Source organism: Mytilus galloprovincialis, chromosome 5 (genome assembly GCF_965363235.1).
Source record: "Mytilus galloprovincialis chromosome 5, xbMytGall1.hap1.1, whole genome shotgun sequence".
In the NCBI taxonomy this organism is placed as follows: domain Eukaryota; kingdom Metazoa; phylum Mollusca; class Bivalvia; order Mytilida; family Mytilidae; genus Mytilus; species Mytilus galloprovincialis.
Genome location: NC_134842.1, coordinates 25,421,391 through 25,445,687, shown reverse-complemented (window position 1 = coordinate 25,445,687; position 24,297 = coordinate 25,421,391). Strand labels below are relative to the sequence as shown.

The 24,297-nt window shown below is 29.5% G+C and overlaps 2 long non-coding RNA genes across 2 annotated transcripts in view; one reads left to right on the top strand and one right to left on the bottom strand.

Moving 5' to 3' along the window:
- LOC143075473 (uncharacterized) overlaps nt 1-24,297 on the bottom strand; it is a 425,173-nt gene that overhangs the window by 141,095 nt on the left and 259,781 nt on the right. The window lies entirely within an intron of this gene.
- Nucleotides 16,231-24,297, top strand: part of LOC143074416 (uncharacterized) — a 52,863-nt gene continuing 44,796 nt past the window's right edge. The window contains exons 1-3 of the long non-coding RNA XR_012977845.1: nt 16,231-16,295; nt 17,258-17,329; nt 18,976-19,047. This is a non-coding gene — a long non-coding RNA (uncharacterized LOC143074416). The remainder of the gene's footprint in view (nt 16,296-17,257; nt 17,330-18,975; nt 19,048-24,297) is intronic.

Genomic DNA, 24,297 nt, shown 5'->3' with positions numbered 1-24,297 from the left:
AATAATTTTGGTCATTTTAAACAATGCCAATAAAATTTTAGTATGATTTCTCTGACATTCCTTTAATTTTATGAACAAAAAAACTATTTTAAACTATAAAAAGTACAAAATCCAATGGCGGTCAATAATTTTCAGTAAAATGAAGAAATATTTGCATTTTAGGTAACGCGTACAAAAATTTAATATCTTTTTCCTTAAAGTAAGCATGTGTTATGAAGAACAGCCAATCCTGATGTACAAAAAGTACTGAAATCATATGACGGTTAATAATTTGTATCAAAATAAATCAATAACTACATTCTTATTCAGCAAAAATAAAAGTTTAAGTATTTTAATTCTCATTATATCTCAATTCTAATAAGAAGACTTGTCTCAAGATGGTAAAAATAACTGATTTCAAATAAAATAGTATCATTTTTAATAAAAAGAAGAATAATTTTGATTATTTTAAACAATGCGAACAAAATTTTAGTATGATTTCTCTGACATTCCTTTAATTTTATGAACAAAAAAACTATTTTAAACTATAAAAAGTACAAAATCCAATGGCGGTCAATAATTTTCAGTAAAATGAAGAAATATTTGCATTTTAGGTAACGTGTACAAAAATTTAATATCTTTTTCCTTGAAGTAAGCATGTTTTATGAAGAACAGCCAATCCTGATGTACAAAAAGTACTGAAATCATATGACGGTTAATAATTTGTATCAAAATAAATCAATAACTGCATTCTTATTCCCCAAAAATAAAAGTTTAAGTATTTTAATTCTCATTTTATCTCAATTTGAATTAGAAGACTTGTCTCAAGAAGGGAAAAAATTACTGATTTCAAATAAAATAGTATCATTTTTGATAAAAAGAAGAATAATTTTGATTATTTTAAACAATGCAAACAAAATTTTAGTATGATTTTTCTGATATCATTTTAAATTTATGAAAAAAAACTATTTTAAACTATAAAAAGTACAAAAATTCAATGGCGGTCAATAATTTTCAGTAAAATGAAACAATATTTGCATTTTAGGAATTGCGTACAAAAATTTTATATCTTTTTCCTAAAAGTAAGCATATTTTATGAAGAATAGCCAATCCTGATTTACAAAAAGTACTGAAATTATATGACGGTTAATAATTTGTATCAAAATAAATCTATAACTGCATTCTTATTCCACAAAAATAAAAGTTTAAGTATTTTAATTCTCATTATATCTGAATTCTAATTAGAAGACTTGTCTCAAGATGGTAAAAATAACTGATTTCAAATAAAATAGTATCATTTTTGATAAAAAGAAGAATAATTTTGATTATTTTAAAAAATGCGAACAAAATTTTAGTATGATTTCTCTGACATTCCTTTAATTTTATGAACAAAAAAAATATTTTAAACTATAAAAAGTACAAAATCCAATGGCGGTCAATAATTTTCAGTAAAATGAAGAAATATTTGCATTTTAGGTAATGTATACAAAAGTATAATATCTTTTTCCTTGAAGTAAGCATGTTTTATGAAGAACAGCCAATCCTGATGTACAAAAAGTACTGAAATCATATGACGGTTAATAACTTGTATCAAAATAAATCAATAATAACATTCTTATTCCACAAAAATAAAAGTTTAAGTATTTTAATTCTCATTTTATTTGAATTCTGATAAGAAGATTTATCTCAAGATGGTAAAAATAACTGATTTCAAATAAAATAGTATCATTTTTGATAAAAAGAAGAATAATTTTGATTATTTTAAACAATGCGAACAAAATTTTAGTATGATTTCTCTGACATTCCTTTAATTTTATGAACAAAAAACCTATTTTAAACTATAAAAAGTACAAAATCCAATGGCGGTCAATAATTTTCAGTAAAATGAAACAATATTTGCATTTTAGGTAACGCGTACAAAAATTTAATATCTTTTTCCTTGAAGTAAGCATGTTTTATGAAGAACAGCCAATCCTGATGTACAAAAAGTACTGAAATCATATGACGGTTAATAACTTGTATCAAAATAAATCAATAACTGCATTCTTATTCCACAAAAATAAAAGTTTAAGTATTTTAATTCTCATTTTATCTCAATTCTAATTAGAAGACTTGTCTCAAGATGGTAAAAGTAACTGATTTCAAATAAAATAGTATCATTTTTGATAAAAAGAAGAATAATTTTCATTATTTTAAACAATGCGAACAAAATTTTTGTATGATTTTTCTGATATAATTTTAAATTTATGAAAAAAAGCTATTTTAAACTATAAAAAGTACAAAGTCCAATGGCGGTGAATAATTTTCAGTAAAATGAAGAAATATTTGCATTTTAGGTAACGTGTACAAAAATTTAATATCTTTTTCCTTGAAGTAAGCATATTTTATGAAGAACAGCCAATCCTGATGTACAAAAAGTACTGAAATCATATGACGGTTAATAACTTGTATCAAAATAAATCAATAATAACATTCTTATTCCACAAAAATAAAAGTTTAAGTATTTTAATTCTCATTTTATTTGAATTCTGATAAGAAGATTTATCTCAAGATGGTAAAAATAACTGATTTCAAATAAAAAAGTATCATTTTTGATAAAAAGAAGAATAATTTTGATTATTTTAAACAATGCGAACAAAATTTAGTATGATTTCTCTGACATTCCTTTAATTTTATGAACAAAAAACCTATTCTAAACTATAAAAAGTACAAAATCCAATGGCGGTCAATAATTTTCAGTAAAATGAAACGATATTTGCATTTTAGGTAACGCGTACAAAAATTTAATATCTTTTTCCTTGAAGTAAGCATATTTTATGAAGAACAGCCAATCCTGATGTACAAAAAGTACTGAAATCATATGACGGTTAATAATTTGTATCAAAATAAATCAATAACTGCATTCTTATTCCACAAAAATAAAAGTTTAAGTATTTTAATTCTCATTTTATCTCAATTCTAATTAGAAGACTTGTCTCAAGATGGTAAAAATAACTGATTTCAAATAAAATAGTATCATTTTTGATAAAAAGAAGAATAATTTTGATTATTTTAAACAATGCGAACAAAATTTTAGTATGATTTTTCTGATATTATTTTAATTTTATGAAAAAAAACTATTCTCTACTATAAAAAGTATAAAAATCCAATGGCAGTCAATAATTTTCAGTAAAATGAAACAATATTTGCATTTTAGGAAACGAGTACAAAAATTTTATATCTTTTTCCTAAAAGTAAGCATATTTTATGAAGAACAACCAATCCTGATGTACAAAAAGTACTGAAATCATATGACGGTTAATAATTTGTATCAAAATAAATCAATGTATTCCACAAAAATAAAAGTTTAAGTATTTGAATTCTCATTTTATTTGAATTCTGATAAGAAGATTTATCTCAAGATGGTAAAAATAACTGATTTCAAATAAAAAAGTTTCATTTTTGATAAAAAGAAGAATAATTTTGATTATTTTAAACAATGCGAACAAAATTTAGTATGATTTCTCTGACATTCCTTTAATTTTATGGACAAAAAACCTATTCTAAACTATAAAAAGTACAAAGTCCAATGGCGGTCAATAATTTTCAGTAAAATGAAGAAATATTTGCATTTTAGGTAACGCGTACAAAAATTTAATATCTTTTTCCTTGAAGTAAGCATATTTTATGAAGAACAGCCAATCCTGATGTACAAAAAGTACTGAAATCATATGACGGTTAATAATTTGTATCAAAATAAATCAATAACTGCATTCTTATTCCACAAAAATAAAAGTTTAAGTATTTTAATTCTCATTTTATCTCAATTCTAATTAGAAGACTTGTCTCAAGATGGTAAAAATAACTGATTTCAAATAAAATAGTATCATTTTTGATAAAAAGAAGAATAATTTTGATTATTTTAAACAATGCGAACAAAATTTTAGTATGATTTTTCTGATATTATTTTAATTTTATGAAAAAAAACTATTTTAAACTATAAAAAGTATAAAAATCCAATGGCAGTCAATAATTTTCAGTAAAATGAAACAATATTTGCATTTTAGGAAACGAGTACAAAAATTTTATATGTTTGTCCTAAAAGTAAGCATATTTTATGAAGAACAACCAATCCTGATGTACAAAAAGTACTGAAATCATATGACGGTTAATAACTTGTATCAAAATAAATCAATAACTGCATTCTTATTCCACAAAATTAAAAGTTTAAGTATTTTAATTCTCATTTTATCTCAATTCGAATTAGAAGACTTGTCTCAAGATGGTAAAAGTAACTGATTTCAAATAAAATAGTATCATTTTTGATAAAAAGAAGAATGATTTTCATTATTTTAAACAATGCGAACAAAATTTTTGTATGATTTTTCTGATATAATTTTAAATTTATGAAAAAAAGCTATTTTAAACTATAAAAAGTACAAAGTCCAATGTCGGTGAATAATTTTCAGTAAAATGAAGAAATATTTGCATTTTAGGTAACGCGTACAAAAATTTAAAATCTTTTACCTTGAAGTAAGCATATTTTATGAAGAACAGCCAATCCTGATGTACAAAAAATACTGAAATCATATGACGGTTAATAACTTGTATCAAAATAAATCAATAATAACATTCTTATTCCACAAAAATAAAAGTTTAAGTATTTTAATTCTCATTTTATTTGAATTCTGATAAGAAGATTTATCTCAAGATGGTAAAAATAACTGATTTCAAATAAAAAAGTATCATTTTTGATAAAAAGAAGAATAATTTTGATTATTTTAAACAATGCGAACAAAATTTTAGTATGATTTCTCTGACATTCCTTTAATTTCATGAACAAAAAACCTATTTTAAACTATAAAAAGTACAAAATCCAATGGCGGTCAATAATTTTCAGTAAAATGAAACAATATTTGCATTTTAGGTAACGCGTACAAAAATTTAATATCTTTTTCCTTGAAGTAAGCATGTTTTATGAAGAACAGCCAATCCTGATGTACAAAAAGTACTGAAATCATATGACGGTTAATAATTTGTATCAAAATAAATCAATAACTGCATTCTTATTCCAAAAAAATAAAAGTTTAAGTATTTTAATTCTCATTTTATCTCAATTCTAATTAGAAGACTTGTCTCAAGATGGTAAAAATAACTGATTTCAAATAAAATAGTATCATTTTTGATAAAAAGAAGAATAATTTTGATTATTTTAAACAATGCGAACAAAATTTTAGTATGATTTTTCTGATATAATTTTAATTTTATGAAAAAAAACTATTCTCAACTCTAAAAAGTACAAAAATCCAATGGCGGTCAATAATTTTCAGTAAAATGAAGAAATATTTGCATTTTAGGCAACGCGTACACAAATTTAATATCTTTTTCCTTAAAGTAAGATTATTTTATGAAGAACAGCCAATCATTATGTACAAAAAGTACTGAAATCAGATGACAGTTAATTATATACATCAAAATAAATCAATAACTACATTCTTATTCCACAAAAATAAAAGTTTAAGTATTTTAATTCACATTATATCTGAATTCTGATTAGAAGACTTGTATCAAGATGGTAAAAATAACTCAGATTTCAAATAAAATAGTATCATTTTTGATAAAAAGAAGAATAATTTTGAATATTTTAAACAATGCGAACAAACTTTTAGTATGATTTCTCTGACATTCCTTTAAATTTATGAACAAAAAAACTATTCTAAACTATAAAAAGTACAAAATCCAATGGCAGTCAATAATTTTCAGTAAAATGAAACAATATTTGCATTTTATGTAACGCGTACAAAAATTCAATATCTGTTTCCTTAAAGTAAGCATGTTTTATGAAGAACAGCCAATCCTGATGTACAAAAAGTACTGAAACCATATGACAGTTAATAATTTGCATCAAAATAAATCAATAACTGCATTCTTTTTCCACAAAAATAAAAGTTAAGTATTTTAATTCTCATTATATGTCAATTCTAATTAGAAGTCTTGTCTCAAGATGGTAAAAATAACTGATTGCAAATAAAATAGTACAATATTTGATAAAAAGAATATTAATTTTGGTAATTCTAAACAATGGGAACAAACTTTAAATATCATTTTTTTGACATTCTTTTAATTTCATGAAAAAAACAACCTATTCGAAACTATTAAAAGTTCCAAAATCCAATGGCGGTCAACAATAACCATTTTCGTAGAAATAAGTTCATGTTAACAGAGTCATATAATGCAATTATGTATTATATGTCTCTGATGTTTATAATATTTAATACGAAAATATTAATCAACACAAACAATTTAACGCTCTAAGCATCTTATTCTGTTAAACTATTTTTTACTTTTGTATTGCAACTAATTTTATTACAAATTATAACGTGTAAATTAAGGTGTCTTCGTAGAGGTCCGCGTTCATCGATTGTAAACACTGTGGAGTTCGGTTTACATACGAATTTTAAATATATACGTATCCGTCCGATCCGTGCATAAATTTAATTTACTGATCGGTCGGTGACAGTTGTCAGGGTAACTCTCACATAGGTTATTTGACTTATCTGACGGATCCTATGGGTCACCGATCACCGATCACTCATCGATCAGTCAAACATCCGTCACCGATCATTCACCGATCAGTCAAGTTCACGTCAAACAGTAACGCCTAAGGTTGCAAGTACTGTAGGTCAGTAGTGGTTTTTCTTTTGGCGATTTATGAATGGAATCTGAAAAACTGTATCTCAAGTGAACGCGATTGATAGTTTAGATTATTTTTACCGATAACCGCTACGAATTTCAGCTGACGGCGACTATAATTTTTGTGTTATTTTCACATTTCTTGATCGGAGTGAGAGAAATATTTCTCCTCACTAGTGAACTATCCGTTCTCGGCAAATGATTGGCCGAAATTTAATTATGACGTCAAATTTTCTTGGTTTCTTCTGAATTTCCTAGTGTAACTTACGCCATGAAAAAGGCGACCATGTCTGATGACGCCAAATAGAAAGAACACAACTTTTTGCAAATCTTAGAAAAATTAAAATCACAAAAATACTGAACTCCGAGCATAAAAGGAAAGATAAAAATCATTAGATAAACAGATTCCATCGTTATAACTCGTGTATTAAGACATTTCTCCACTCTCAACAGTTAAATTTGAATTATTTAAACAGCCCGGCCAGCCCCGCGCTTTTAATATTGAAATTGAACTATCTCGAGTAGGGAAATATCGTAACACACTGTTTGCAGCACTCTAGCGATTCGAGCGTCACTAATTACTTTTTTGTAGACGAAACGCGCGTCTGGCGTATATACAAAATTTAGTCCTGGTATCTATGATGAGTTTATACTCTGAAGATAGTGGAATCTTAATGTAAATTACAAATAACACATTAGATCTTTTTAAGTTCTGATGGAGTAGGCAATCTTCACCCATAGGAATTGGTTGGAAAGAAAGAAAATATTATAAGTTGTTAACTAGAAATATAACATGAAATCTGAAAACGTATCCAAATAAGAACTGGACAAATCGCTAAAAGCGCATCTTCTAAAAGTGAAAATAGTTTGGCTCTATGTGAAGCATCGTGTTTTTTCAGTAAGACTCTAGTGAATCATTATCTACAATAACTTAGTTCTTAGGTTAATTTTATTATTTCATCCTATTACTAAGTGAACATTTTATCTCGTATAATTCATATCGAAAATGCAGAACAAAAATATTTCCTGCATGATTAATGGTAGAATTCGTGACTGAGCATATAGATAAGAATGTTCGATGTTCTGTTTCGGAATAATAAGCTTTTTAAAAGTATGTTATAAATTCATAGTTTATAAATAAAGGAACTTCAAAAGCAGAAAAAATGAAAGGTCCGTGTCCTTGTTCTTGAGATATACTTAATTGAAATTTGGCGGGAAATAAACTAGTCATATATACCAGGACTGAAATTAAGTATTTGCGTCAGACGTGCGTTTCGTTTACAAAAGACTCATCAGTGACGCTCGAATAAAACAAAGTTAAAAGACCAAAAAAAGTACGAAGTTGAAGACCATTGCGGACCAAACATTCCTAAATGTTTTGCCAAATACAGCTAAGGTAATCTCTTCATACATTTAACATTTGCACCTTTTTTCTTTTAAAATCTATGAAAAAATAGCAAGCATTTAATACTTTTTTTTTTTCAAATGGCTTTTTAAACTATATGTACAAAACATAATGAAAAGAAAAGTTGGGGTTACCAATTAAAACATTTTCCTTGCACTTTATGGATAAAACTAGGGGATCCCGAAAATCTGAGAATTTATTTCAGTTAAAACAAGAGTAGCGAACATCTGTAATATCATATCTGGGAGCCATTAGATATAAGAGCATTTTTAACTTCATGTCTTTGCTTGAATTTGTTTTATTTTCACCTGGGGATGTAGTCTTAAGCTACAAACACCCCTTATAATAAAAACAAAACCAAAAAAATTGTACGAAAGACATCAATTTATTTAGCATCGCTCCGCTTGGTTCAATTATTAAGATCCAAAATCCTTAGTTTCAACATGTTTTTTTTCCGGGAAATTCTTATTTACTAGATATAACATAATAGGTCAAAATACGGTCGTCAACACAGAGCCTTTGCTCACACCGAACAGCAAGCTATACAGGGTCCCAAAAATGACTAGTGTACAACCATTCAAACGGGAAAACCAACGGTCTAATTTATATAAAAAACGAGAAGCACTTATGAACCACATCAACAAACGACAACTACTAAACATCAGGTTCCTGACTTAGGACAGGTGCAAACAAATGCAGCGGGTTTAAACGTTTTAATAGGTACTAACACTCACTCTTACCCGAAACAATAGTGTAAAATCACAACATAGAAAGACACACTATAAATTATCAATTGAAATGGCTTAACTCAATCAAAAGACAAGTTAATACTAGTGAACATACACTGAACGAATACATTTGATCTATGACACAATGTAAATACAAAATTTATAGACATACTCAACACTTATCAAAGCTGTTATATATTTAAAATAGAGAGACGAGATATAATCCTAAATAAGTAAACAATACTAGATTCTTTAGACAAGAAGAAGAACAATGTGCTAAAATTGAATCAAGTAATAAATGACAATGAGACCATAACAGCCATATCCAAAATAGTGTTCCCTCACATCACCTTCAACATCCCCACTTGACAATGGCATATAAAGGGGTGTAAATTGCGTACTCCCCCTGTGAAATAAAATCGTATTCTCTTGATTTATATGATTTTGAGAAAAAACATCGATGGATTTTTTTTTTCGTTTCGCTACTCTTTGAATATACCAATGTAAAGAATTACGCCCCACCTTTTCTATTAATTCAGGATCTACCTGTAATCTAAATTACTTATCTACTACTGACACAATATCATATTAGTTAATCACAATGTAAGTAAAAGCTTTATGCATGTATTCTTTATGTAAAAAATAACAGTATTGACAAATATTTGAGAGTTGGGGTTGAAATTTTCATGGTTGGGAAGAGAGGTCTTAATTTATGTTTTTTTATTCTTCAAGGTGAGAGACTTAAAAAATAATAATTTGAAAAAAAAGGTTTCCTTTCAGGTAAATGACCAGTCCTTAAAATACTTGTTATTTTTCGTAGTTTTTAAGGGAGAAAAACCAAAGTTTAAACAAAAATGTTATTTTTAAACAGAAAAATGAACATCATTAAACACATTTTTTTTCAAGAGGTAAAGGATGAGTACAAATGTAGAAGGGTACCTCATTTCAATAATATTAAAGTTGGAATGTACTGCGTTTAACAGTTGCATTTGGTCATGTATTTTTATAGATCTGTCAGTTATAATCAGATTACAACAGTGGATCCAGATACCTTTGAAAAGAATTCTCAACTGAAATACTTGTGAGTAATTGTGCAGTAAAGAATACCAACTGGTATTGTTAAAGTAGTTGTGATCAATACATATAAGTAAAAAAAATTATGTTTCTACCCAAAAAGTAGTTATCAAAGGAAGGTGATGGATAAAAACCGACTGCAACTAAATAGAAATAACACCATCAGTTCGAGGCACACGGAATGTACAAAAAAAAATGTTTAAAGATTTACATTGTCTTGTTATCATCGGTACAGAGGGAAAACAGTCATAACAATTCCCTAATTAAAAGAATATCACATTTTAGTATCTGTCTAAATTTACCCGAAAAAAAAACGAAGATTTACATTTTCTTGTTATCATCAGTACATGAACTAAAAAAAGACCCACTCATAACCTAATTCCCTACTAGATAGAAATTCAATATGTCTAGATAAACATGTAAATATAAACGAGGATTTAAATTTTCTTCTTATCAGCATTGAATCAGCACTCAGAGCCATGGTTATATAAACATGGAATTTTTCTGCTAATCATTGAATGATTCTGGTAGAAATTTGAATATGTGTTAGTTCATAAAAGTTGAAATAGTATCTAATACAGGTTGTGTTGATACAAATCACAATAATAATGTTAGCATAATAACATAATATACATTGTACATTTATACCAATTCGGAAATAATAAAAACAATTACTTGTAGGATCAAGGAATATACCCGGGCAAAATAAAAAAACATTTGGCATCCAATTAAACAAAAACCCACGGTAGTTTAAGAGGAATTCTAGATAGGGTATGTGTTGTGAGAGTCATAATATTACATGATGACTCTTGAAGTGGGGGAGTGTGACTGCCTCCCTTCATTAGCAGATACTTAGTCAGCCGTAAGCTGTCGAGCCAAGAAGAACTTAACGCGCTACCTAGTAACACATAGGCCCCGGGTTCGAGTCCCGGAGGGGACAAGCGATTTTATAATGAAAATCATGCTTCCCGGTTACATTTGCATGCAAATAGGTCAAGTATGTCTTGGTGTACCTTACTGGTATAAAAACAATATTCGTTGATAAATATCAAAGTAAGATATTCTATGAAAAACATTGGAAATTTTATGAATTATGAAAAAATATTTCAGATCTATAAAGTAATTTAAGTATTGATTAAAAAATATTTTCTATTTACAGGTACATCAATTATAACAAAATTTACGGTATACCAAACAGCACATTTCATAGCAATCCTAACCTGGAAGTATTGTAAGTAAATCATTTATATTATTGTGTGATTCATGGCCTGAATTCGATATCACAGCAAGGTTTTTTATATCGTTTGTACCTAGTGTCAACTTTAATCTCTGAAAGTGCTAGACTATTACATATTGAAATACAGTCCATATCAGATTGCAACTATAAATAATAGTGACAATTGTAGAAAAAATAGAACAATGAAACACCATATTAAAAATCGGATCAAAAGTTGGCATCATTTTGGTATCTGATCGTGTTCGAACCTTTGACCTTTGTGTTTGCCTAATAGAAAAATGCGTAGCAAATTCCTTTTGCATTTGTTTGTCTAACGGCGATCCAAATATTTCACTTCTAAAACCGACATATGAACGTCTTAGTCAGACTCGCTTTTGATTTAGATTACTGGTGATGTTCTTTTTTTTTACAGGATTTTGTTCTGCACGTTATGATAGGCACGCTATACTTTAATTGTGGAATGTTGTGTGTCATCATACAGTTTGTAAATTGCGTAGCTATTTATGAGAAATAAAAATATTTTGTTTGTTTATACCATTTTTTTCATTTTTAAGTAATTTTAAACACTAAACACATTTCATTTCAGAGAACTTATGGGCAATCAAATAGAACATTTGCCACCGGAATTGGTCGCTAAAAATGAAAAGTTATCCAAACTGTAAGTATTACGTCTTTTGATATAAACTATCGACTGAAAACCTCGAACGTTGAACAAATAAGGTTTTTCAAAATTTGTAATTATTTTTAACAACAGCTGAGTTTTCAAAGACAACCACCCTCCCTCCCAACTCTCCCAATCAAAAACAATGGTATAACAATAAAAGAAGAATGTGTCTGGGGACACGAATGCACTCAAGCTTTGCAATTTTAAAAAGATTAAAAGGGACATAACTCTAGAATGGTAAGTGACTCACTGTCCAAATTCGAACGCTGTCTGCTAGTTTTGGTTCTAAGCCTTGTGTATGAGTTTCATAAATTTTGATAAAGAAAACTTAAGTTAGAGTGCGGGAATGAAAACGGGACAGACGGACGGACAGAACATAGGAAAGTTAAGGGTCACAAATAATGTCTCCGTTGCCTTCGACAGAGGCATACACAAATCGATTTTTTTTTATATTAAAAATAAATCAATAGTATATTCACCTATATCTCACTTTTTGTTATAATACCTGTAAACAAAGATGTCTAGCAAAATCTTATGTTTTAAACAAAAAGTCAAATTTCAATTTTGTAAAAATACACCAAGTGTTTATGTACTGTAGATAAAATACGAAGACTAGAAGGGCAGAACTGGTTTTCGTATAACATTAACAGTACATAAAACCTGCGTTAAGGTGGTATGGGAGTCTAAAATAAAAATGATAGAATTTGTTCATACTTTGCCAACATGTAATATCTATTGATACATGTTCAAAAATATTATAAAAATGATAGGTCACCGCGCATTTTCTCAAGTTACAGGTTGTGATAAAATGACACATTTTGTATGGATTATACAGGAATTTTGTGAATAGAAACATAACAAAATGATAGAATTGTAAAATAAATGAGGAAAAGATAGCTTTCAGACAATGCTTTGAGAATATCAAATGAAAAGTTAGGGTCACCGTACGTTTTTTCCGGCTTAAAGACAAAATAGGAAAATTCCATGTATATTCCTTCAGAAAATGCACTGTTTTAGAGTTACTTCCCCTTAAAATGCCAATTTGAAAATATTTTGAAACAACTAAATATAATCAACATTTTAAAAATTATTAATATAATAAAAGTTACATTCTTATAAATTTGTACTTTTAAATGAAATTCACATTAAATAACTGCATTCCTATATCAAATTTACTAAGTTGATAGAAAATATGGATCTTAGATTCTCTGTTTTTTACAATCCAAGATGGCGAAAGACACCCATACCACCTTAAGCTGTTTTTGTGTACTGTCCTCAATTAGTTATGGTTATTCGTTGTTATTCTGTGGTTAACATGTCGAAATGTACTATTATATTATTCATTTATGTATTTCTCTCTCTTGGATGCTCTTGCATTTTTTGTGTGCTGTGTTCCCGTCATGTAATGTTGTCATTTTAGCGGTATATTTAACAATGTCATTTTAGCGTTATATTTAACATTGTCATAAAGCGTAGAGGTTTGCTAGCCACAAAACCAGGTTCAATCCACCATTTTTTTCTTAAAATGTCCTGTACCAAGTCAGAAATATGATAGTTGTTTTCTATAGTTCGTTTCTATGTATGAGACATTGTCGTTTGTTTTTTGTTTCACTTCAGTGTTCTGTTGTTTCGTTGTTTTCCTCTTATAGTTAATGCGTTTCCATCGGTTTCAGTTTGTAACCCGGATCTGTTTTCTCTCAATCGATTCATGACTTTTGAACAGCGGTATACTACTGTTGCCTTTATTTAGTTTGGTTATTTCATGGCTGCGCTAACATTAACTAATTAGTTATCCAGATAACGTTACTTTTACTTGAATGTTAGATTAGTCCTGTTACATTTGGCGCCTAACTGGAAAACACACGGTGGTTATAGAGGATTTATTGTTAGGGAATGGGTATGAGAGTCACAATAGTATGATGACTCTTGAGGTGAGGGAAGTGTGACGAGATTGCTTCACTTTCATTAAAAGGTACAAGTCAGGCCACACTTAAAAATATTTTGGTTTGCCTAAACCCTACCCAAAGGTTGAGACAGTGGGAAGGTAGGCAGGCATTTCACCAAGTGATAATGAAAAATACGTAACTTGATACCTACTGACAAAAAAAAAGATAAAGAATGGATAAATGAGTTAACACTTAAAAGTAGATGAAAAAAATAATTACTACAAACAATATAGGTATTAATACGATATGATCAAATTTGAAAACAACACTGGTTAGATAGTTATCAAAGGTACCAGGATTATAATTTAGTACGCCAGACGCGCGTTTCGTGTACATAAGACTCATTAGTGACGCTCAAATCAAAATATTTATAAAGCCAAACAAGTACAAAGTTGAAGAGGAAGAAACAGGCGTTCGAGGCTCTTTTCTGGATTTACCTTCATTAGGAACGCTCAATTCTAAAACTTGGAAAGTCCGGTATTTATAGAACATAAATTTGCGAAAAGTTGTTTGACCGACAGGGACAAAAAAGAACAGCCAATTATATAAAATTATCAGGCTAGCATTGCATGAGAGCTTTGGAACATTACTTTCTTAATAATTTGTCAACAAATAATTTAAGGTGGTACCAAACATCTGGAGTGAAGTTAATTCGGCTCGTTTAATTTTCATACAATTTTGACAAAATAGTTACTTTGACACCACACACTCTATCGGAAAAATTTCATTGGATTTATAGCAGTTAAACAAACACAAGTTTTGATCATTGAGATTTCCTTACTAAGAAACGTACAGCTAGTTTTTACAGAGTTATCTCCCTGTAGTGTTATGTACCAGCTTAAGAGAGGTATTTTACTAATCAAATCAGTACCAAAGTAGTAATTACTGAGCTGATGACGGTATTGTGATACATGTGAACGTCTTTACTTTTCGTTTAAAGAAATATCAACTGTGATTGGATATTTACAGATTACTTTCTCAAAACCGGATTGTGCATATTTCAATTTGTTTTCTTGACAACAACCACCTTCTTCGAGAAGTGTAAGTTAAAAAATTGTACTATTAATATCTGTAAAGAAAATATCCCATTTTTTATCTATTCAAACTTATATTTTGTTTTGTTTTACAATTGCTTTGTCCTACTGACGCGTATCCTAATTATTTAATTTACTGGTTTGAAGACACTATCAAGAATTAGAGTGAAATACTTACAAAGAAATTGTCTTGCAAAACAAATACTTTATTATTCTACCGTATGTTTTGGTATCGTGTCATTCAAAGTCAATCAAATTGATCGAAAAAAATAGAGGGTCACGAACCATTAAAGTTCAAAATTTTACTTTTAAACAGGTATGTAAAAGGGACCATTCTTCAAAGAAATAGAGATGTTGACATATTTTATCAGAATCTCAAAAAAAGTTCTGTGACACTTGGTCCAAAACTGTAATTTAAAAAGCTTAAATATAGCTTCAAAGAATGAGCAAATAGAAAACATAGGTCACCGATAAGGAAAAAAAATATTTTGCCTTAAAAACCAAAAGTTTTATTGCACTTTTGCTGTTAACAGTTTACACAATCTACAGCTTCGATTAAGTATCCCTTAAATTAGTCATTAAATATTTAGGGAAAAATATTCAATAAGAATATCTATAAAGTTAGTTGTATTTATTACGTACATAACAGCAGTTCTACAGAGTACAATTTCATACCGGAATACGGTACGTTTCTTAATCTAAACTGTATATGATTTATTTATTGAAGCTTCACTGAACCGTGAAATTGATGATGATCCTTGATACTGACAGCATGACTTTTCCAAATTATTTAAAGATAAAAAGATTTAGTAAGAAAGTTTATCTGTAACCTGTAGAGTTCTTATAAAAATACGGGATATCACTTCCTTCTTTTTACGATGATTTTGTTTATGAAGCCTTTAAATTTATATACGATCCAAGTAAACTAATTGGTCCTTCGAAATAATATATTATTAAAGATTATCATCATATATAGTAAAATATTTAAGTATTTGATGCTTTGTGTCTGTATTTTTATATGTTAGAAGTTGTTTTTGTTCTTCGAAACGATTTTTTTAATTGAGCCAATTTATGCTAATTTTTACAGTTTGTTTTTATGTTGTGCTGTTACGCCACTGTCCGTGATTTGGTGTAGGGTCACGCGCTCAAAAACATGTTTAACCCTGGCACGTTTCTTATGCCTGTCCAAAATCAAGAGACTGTAGAACAGTGGTTGTCGTTGGTTTATGTCTGCCATATTAATTTTTTGTAAACTGTTTTGTTATAAATAAGGCCAAGCGTTTTCTCGATTAAATTGTTCAAGTTCACATTTTTTTTTAATCCTGGGGCCTACAATAGTCGACTATAGAGTATGTTTTTTTTTTCTCATTGTTGCAGACCGTGTGGTTGCATATAATTGCTTACATCCACTTCATTTGAACTATGATGGATAGTTGTCTCATTGGCAATTGTACCCAATCTTTTTTAATATTTTATATCTTCAGATCATTTGCTGAAAATCAAATACGGCATTTACCTGATGACTTATTTTCAAACAATGGAAAATTAACCAAGATGTGAGTTAAACGTGTGTTATCTATTTCATAACTGTAATTTGTATTTTCCAGCACTGGTCCAACACCACTGTGATGGTGATCTATCAGCTAAGTAGTCAGTATTTCAGTTCTGACACACTGTCTTTTATGTTCGTATGGACCAAATTGTCTTGTTTGAGATAAAAATGTATTGTTAAAAGTGAAAACAACACATGCGTCCAAAGTGCTTTTCTGTAGTTACCTTCATCAGGAACCAATTTAAAAATCTGAAAATTATTTTTAACTAAGGTTTAATTTTTAACTCATTCAGGCTGATTGGTCATAAATAAATTTGACAACTTTTTCTGTCCATTTTAGTCATATAGCCCAAACCGTTTCTGTCTATTTATGCATCATCTGTATGATTGACTTTCAATTGTTTACGTCTAAGCGTTCCTGGTGAGGATAATCTAGAAAAGCGTTTCGAATGAAACTTTACAAGTTAAATATTCATTTTGAAACTAAAAAGAGAAAATATTAACAATAAAAAGACTATAAAAAATTAAAAGTTGCATAAAAGTAGTGAACTAATTTAAGTAATTATCGATCAACATACATTAGGGAGCTACCATTTGATTTTTAGGGAGGTGCTAGGTGCTAGGTGGAAAATATCCTGTATCTTTTGATATAGTTGTAATCTTTGCTCTGCCTTTTAATTTTCACTCTTTTCGAACCTGCCTTTTTTATTAGTTTATTCTGACTTTTTTACATAAATTGTCATCCTCCTGGGTTTTATGAAGTTGCTCATCCTGCCTGTTTTTTTACTCAAAACTCTAGATCTTGTCCTGCCTTTTCTCAAATTTCATCATAGCACACACGCCCTCTAAAAATCAAATGGTAGCTCCTTTACCTCGTTTGGGACTATATGTAATTATTCATAAACACAAATTTCACACGACATAAAAAACAGCTTTATTAATAATTGACGAATTTGTATTTTGCAGATACATCAATAACAACGAAATTGAGAGTATACCAGAAACATTACTGTACAAAAATGATGTTTTAATTATTTTGTAAGTTGATATCAGTGTAGCAGTCATATATTGGTCATTTATTTTAAAGTGTCATTTGGACTTTTTTGCATATCACACGTGATCATTATTCCATAGGAATTTGATAATGTAGGATCAGGTACAACAAGGCAGTTTGTTAATTTTTTATATACATTTCTCTAATTCTTACTCGATTCATACTTTCTCTGACCTGTTGATTATTTTGATTTAATCAACGTGTGGTTCGTTTGATCACAGTTTGCCATTAGTCAAAATTTGATTATGACGTCTAATTTTCTTTCTTTCCTCTGAAATTCCCATTGTGGCGTCATGACAAAAAAACAACCATGCCTGATGACGTCACTACCACCGATTCTACCACCAAATATCGTGCAATACGATATTTATCCACTCTCGACAGTTAAATATCGTATCACACTTGGTGCAGTGGTAGAATCTATATGTATATACATATGTAAGTTATACTCATCTTAGTAAGTAAATAATATATTGATTGATTCGTTGGTGTTTAACGCCACTTTCACAATTACTATGTTATTTCTTGACGGTCAGTTTGTGGAGGTGGCCGGAGAGAACCACCGATCTTGCCAGGAAAACTGGCAATCGTAGTCAATTAAGATTGGAGTATAGTGCACTTACCCCGTCCATGTGAGATTCAAACTCACAACCTCTCCGTGTTGACATAGAAAATATAGCATAATTTTTATGTTGTAATAATTCAAATAATAAAGTACATACATGTAGTTGATAGTTGACAAAAACCAGAAGCAGAGTAACAACGTTTAATTACTCTTCTTTTTCTGAAAGTCGAAACCGTGCTCGCTTATGATCATTTTTCATGCTTGTATTATGGGGCGCCGAATGGGACTCTTGTTGTTTTGTACTCGAAATTCAATTTGTACGGACAAAAGTGAGTTTTGTTCAACAAAAATGAGTTCAGTTTAACAAAATTTGTAGCATACTACAAATTAAAATTTTGTCATACAAATATATCTTTCAGTGGACAAAAGTTAGTTAAACCAGAATTTACTTTTGTTACCAAATTTGAAGATTGTGTGCAAATTTAATAGTTTAGTTTGGATTCTGTTGACTTATTTGAATACAAAACTGTGTCACAAAAATCATTTTTGTTACAAAAGTCAATTTTGTCTACACAAAATTGAATTTTGCAATGAATGACAAAATTCGTTATTGTAGACAAAATTCAATTTTGTGTTTATTTTTTGTGTTGACAAAATTGACTTTTGTGACACAAAATTGAATTTTGTAATGACAGGTGTTTAAAGATATCAGACCTTAATACTTATTCACGCTAAAATACGAATAAATGTGAGATTTGTGCTGTTAGATTTCTAAGATTGCTGCAAAAGGTCTGACTGACAGTGTCTTTCCGTAAACATAACATTGTCAATCATTTCTTTTCCTTGGGAACCTTATAGCTATTTTTCGCAAAAAAGAGTTTAATTTTGAAATAGTCATATGCCATCACTTTGCTACCAACATATAAATATTCCATCAGGAGTTAAACCTCAGATGTAAACAAAGGTATTCGCCTTCAAAATATCAATGTTAATCACATCGTACTATGTTTTAACTCTGCCTGTGCATCATTTCCTATTGTGAATTAAAACATTTTGTTTTTGTAGAGAATTGTCTGACAATCGCATAGACCGTTTACCCGAGAATTTACTATCTCAAAATAGTAAATTGAGGAAATTGTAAGTTACATATATCTATAACTTATAACAATGTAATACAATAAATGAGGATGTGTAAAATGCATGTTAAGAAATAATTTCAGAATTAATTGAAGCATAGCAAGAGACTTTTTCTCTGTCGTAAGATTCCTTCATTTGTTAGTTTGTTACCTTAATTGTTTTACATGGTTAATCAGCCTGTGATGATAGGGAAGACATTGCAGAGGCAGTATTGACGATTTTCATTGCTTGAATTTTTTCAACAATATACATGATATAGTTACAATTATATTTCTCAGTTGAAAAGCTGTTACTGAGTTAGCATTCCCCATCATGATTTACTTTGATAGGGTAAGCTGTTTACCTAGGGTTTCAAGTGGTAAAATGTTAGTCCTTCCTTCGAAATTTTAACGCACACCATCATGACTTGTGTGACCGATATGAAATATCTGTATCATAAATACCCATTTATATTTTCCAGTTGTCGTAACCACAAATCCGTCCTCTATTGTACCTATATGTAATTTGTCTTTTACTTAATTATTAAAATGTCCACTTTTTAACTTCAATCGTTCTTTTTGTTTTAAAAAATACAAATGGGTATCCATCGTTTAATATATGGCAAGTAGTAATACGGTGATAAGGTGCATTTTTAAATGTCCGAATCGAGGAACAATAAGAGTATACTGTGTTTACGACAATTGGAACAAATTCGTGAACAACTGTGCTATATATATTATTTAACTGTCACTTTAATCATAATTGCGTCCGTAAAACAGTTGAATGAATTATTTCAACTTTTCTATTGGAAACAATTATCAGCAGTAACTTTCTATCACGATAGAAAACACTAAACCTACATGCAGGTGTCCCTCAGGGATAAGTTTTGTGACCCTTTCTATTTCTCATTTATATAACTGATATAGTAAAGGACATTGTTAATGATGTTAAACTTTTTGCAGATGAGACCTCTTGATTTGCTTCTTGGAACACACATATTGATAATATTTATTAAAAAAACACGTTCTCGTTTATCTGTGCTTCGTATTTTAATATATCAGTGAAAATACACCTATGTCATGTAATTGCAGTAATTCCTAATACACTTATGGCCCCATTTCCATTGTCATAACAGGAGACCCTAACATCGTTTGTGACCGAGAGTTAATATCATTCCTCGGTAAAGGACCTAAATATCGTCCCCCGTCAATTATTAATTGGATTGAGTGTCGTAATATCACCCACGACTCACTCCGTACTTACTGTTTGAAATGAGTAAAACGTGAACAAGCTGACAAAAAATCTTTGGACTCTTGTTTTAATTCAGTAATGAAGATAGTTGATATTTATATACAACATTTTAAAGAACATTTTACTCTTAACAACAACCATAAAAACCCTATTTTATTTCGCGTATCAAAAATAAACTAAAAACACTAGCCAAGGAATTTGTTTTTGTCCCGACTACAAGCTGCTAATAATATCATTATTGTTTGACGTAAATTTTATATTGAGGTTCTGCAAAAGGAAGTCATAAATTCACCAACATTCCAAATGACTTCATTTTCAGTAAACGACATCTGTAACAAACACAAACTTTTAGCTACCACTACAAACTCTGAGTCTGAATTGACCAGTTTTTGTGCTCGACCAGTAAAATCGAGCACATATTTTACTCGACTAGTCTCGACATTGTCTCGACTGTACTTAACTGTACTTAAGTGTACTCGACTAGGTCTCGACTTTACTTAATTAGTCTGATTCAGTACTTGATTATCTTTGTGTAGTCTGAAATGGTCTCGACCTGTCTTGACTAGTCTCGACCTGTCTCGACTAGTCTCGACTCAGTCTCAACCAGTCTCGACCTGTCTCGACTAGTCTTGACCTTCAAGTTTAGTTTTGACTGGTGTAAATCAGCCCATCTAACTAAATTAAATATTGATCTTACAAAATTCAAGTTAATTAGGTAGTTTGATTTATTGCTGTGAAATGAAAGAATTTAATTTTACAATATGTAAAAATAAAAATTATTATATAAAAATTCAGACATCAAAAATTCAGACTCTGAGGAGTTTGTAGTGTACGTCTTTACAAGCAGAACCAAATACAATGAAAGTCCCCAACTATGTACAGGCTTCCGAAGCTACACAAAAAACCTTACAAATATAGATTTATTTCATTTTCAAGCCATTGTTCCACTACTTAATTGTCTATTCTACTTACTAGTACACTTGGTACAATAAAAAAAACCTGATAATCATTGTTGAAATAAGGCCTTTGAAAATAGTTGAAATAATTACTTTTGGAGTGTCAAAAACTCATTGAAAGTACTTGATAAATTGCATGCATATATTGGTGATTTTGAATCTGTTCAAAGTTTTTATTTTTCTACCCTATATACCATTTTGCCTCATATTCTTATTAAGAAAAAATTCACATCCCTAATTAACTGGGCATTTGAAAAGTCAGAACATGAGTACATATGTTCAAACTCTTTTAGGTGATTTTTTAGACTCAATAAACAAAAGAACTATGTCAAGTGGTCATGCTTTGATATTATGTCTGCGCTTGAATTTTTACTTGATAACATTTTTGTTCGTTTTGGAGATTCTGTATATCGTCAAGTTATTGGAATTCCAATGGGGACTAACTGTGCACCATTAATTGCGGACCTGTTTTTGTATTGTTATGAGTTACAATTTATGATTAAAACTAGCAAAGACCCATCGAAACAACATTTGATACAACATTTAACAATACGTTTTGATATTTGGATAATATATTGGCTCTCAATAATGACGACTTCAGTATGTATACTAAAGAAATTTATCCTGTTGAACTTACTTTAAATAAAGCTAATACTAGCAATGACCACTGCCCTTTCCCCGATCCTGATATCTATATCATTAACGGGAAGCTTAATACAAATATTTATGATAAAAGAGATGATTTTTCATTTCCTACAGTTAATTATATTTTAGATGGTGATGTTCCCTTGTCACCATCTTATGGTAATTATATATCTCAACTTGTACGATTCGCTCGTATATGTAACAACGTATTAGATATAAGCGAGAGAAACTTGTGTATTACTGAAAAATTATTACACCAGGGTTTTCGATATCACAAACTAGTCACAACATTTACTAAATTTTATCATCGGTATAAGGAAATAATTCGTAAATATAACTCAACATGCAGACATCTTATACGTTCAGGTATTTCACATCCAATCTTTTATGGGAATAATCGTTACAAAACACAAAAATGTCAGTATTCACCGCAAAAGCTTACAAAACCTTTAAACAGACTTATACGAAGGAGTATAGTTACGATACTGTTGGCAGGTCATTTAAGATTGCATATTTTGGCTTTAATATTGATTCACTTATAGGGTCTTTGCATCGGAACTAAACACATTTATTTAAAAAGAAACAGTTGTTGGCATGACACGGGTTATGTTCTTCTTATGTATTTTATGATAGTATGATACTGAACCCCAAACGGGATGTATTTTGCCTGACATTCATATGATGAAAACATAATCTTTCAATGAGTTAAATTGAGGTCTGGAGCTGGGATGTCAGTTAACTGCTAGTAGTCTGTTGTTATTTGTGTATTATTGTCATTTTGTTTATTTTTTCATCTTTTGACATCGGACTCGGACTTCTCTTGAACTGAATTTTAATTTTGTTAGGCGTTTTCTTTTCTACATTGGCTAAATGTATGGGGAAGGGTTGAGATCTTATAAACATGTTTAACCCCGCCGCAATTTTGCGCCTGTTCCATGTCAGGAGCCTCTGGCCTTTGTTAGTCTTGTATGATTTTTAATTTTAGTTTCTTGTGTATAATTCGGAGTTTTGTATTACGTCCATTATCACTGAACTAGTATACATATTTTTTAAGGGGCCAGCTGAAGGATGCCTCCGGGTGCGGGAGACCCATTGGTGGCCTTCGGCTGTTGTCTGCTCTATGGTCGGGTTGTTGTAGCTTTGACACATTCCCCATTTCCTTTCCCAATTTTATTCGACAAGTTAAACATTTATTAGACAGGAATTCACTTATATGTGTTTATTATGATTTTATTAGACCTTTGTTAGAGTATGGTAACGTTGTTTGGGGAAATTGCTCACAGCACGAGTCTGAGCTTCTTGCCAATATTCAAATAGAAGCTGCTAGAATAATTACTGGACTACGACGAAATTCCTCTAGACAAAAACTTTATATTGAATTAGAATTTGAAACTCTGGAGAAAAGACGAAATAAACATAAGCTTATTATGTTTTATAAAATATTAAATGGAATGACATCTGAATACTTTTATGAGTTAGTCCAGCCATATTTTCTAGTCAAACCCCTCATACTTCAAGGAATGAAAATAATACTTTTCACCCTTCTTCTACTAAACTTAGCTTTTACTTTAATAGTTTCATTCCTTCCACCATAAGACTTTAGATTAGTCTTCCTTTAAATAAAGAAAATTCCCTAAGTTTGTGTATATTTAGAAATGGATTGGACAAGTTTTATAAAACTGAGGAAATATTAAAACCTTTCAATTGTGGGATAAGGAAACATAAAAATAAGTCATTGTCAACTCAGAAATAATGCTAGCATACTAAAATCTCACTTGTTTAATCAGTTCTTATCAGAAAACACTATTTGTGCACATTGTAATCACCCTGTTGAGGATATTAATCTTTTCTTTTTTATTTGCCCTAAGTAAAATGATGTTAGATAGATTTTACTGGATTCTATTTACCTCATTGTTGATAATATTGAAATAGATATTGATTGATTACTTTTTGGAAACAGATTATTTTCATATAATATGAATATTGCTGTTTTTAAATCTGTTCAAACATATATCAGTGACACTCACCGTTTTGTTTGAAATTTTCTTAATTTTTGTTTTATTTAGTGTTTATAGTTATTTATTAATGTATTTATTTAGTGTTTATTGTTATTTATTTATGTATTTATTAAATTATTTATTTATTTATTTATTTCCTTATGTATTTATTTTTTCATTTCTTTCCTTTTTCCGTCAACAATTCATTTTTTTTCCACTAAGTAAGCTAAGTGTCTCTTTCACTTTGTTTATTCTTTAGTTTTCTATGTTGTGTCATGTGTACTATTGTTTTTCTGTATGTCTTTTTCATTTTTAGCCATGGCGTTGTCAGTTTGTTTTAGATTTATGAGTTTGACTGTCCCTTTGGTATCTTTTGACCCTCTTTTCAAACCTTATATATATATATTTCTAATGACTTATAA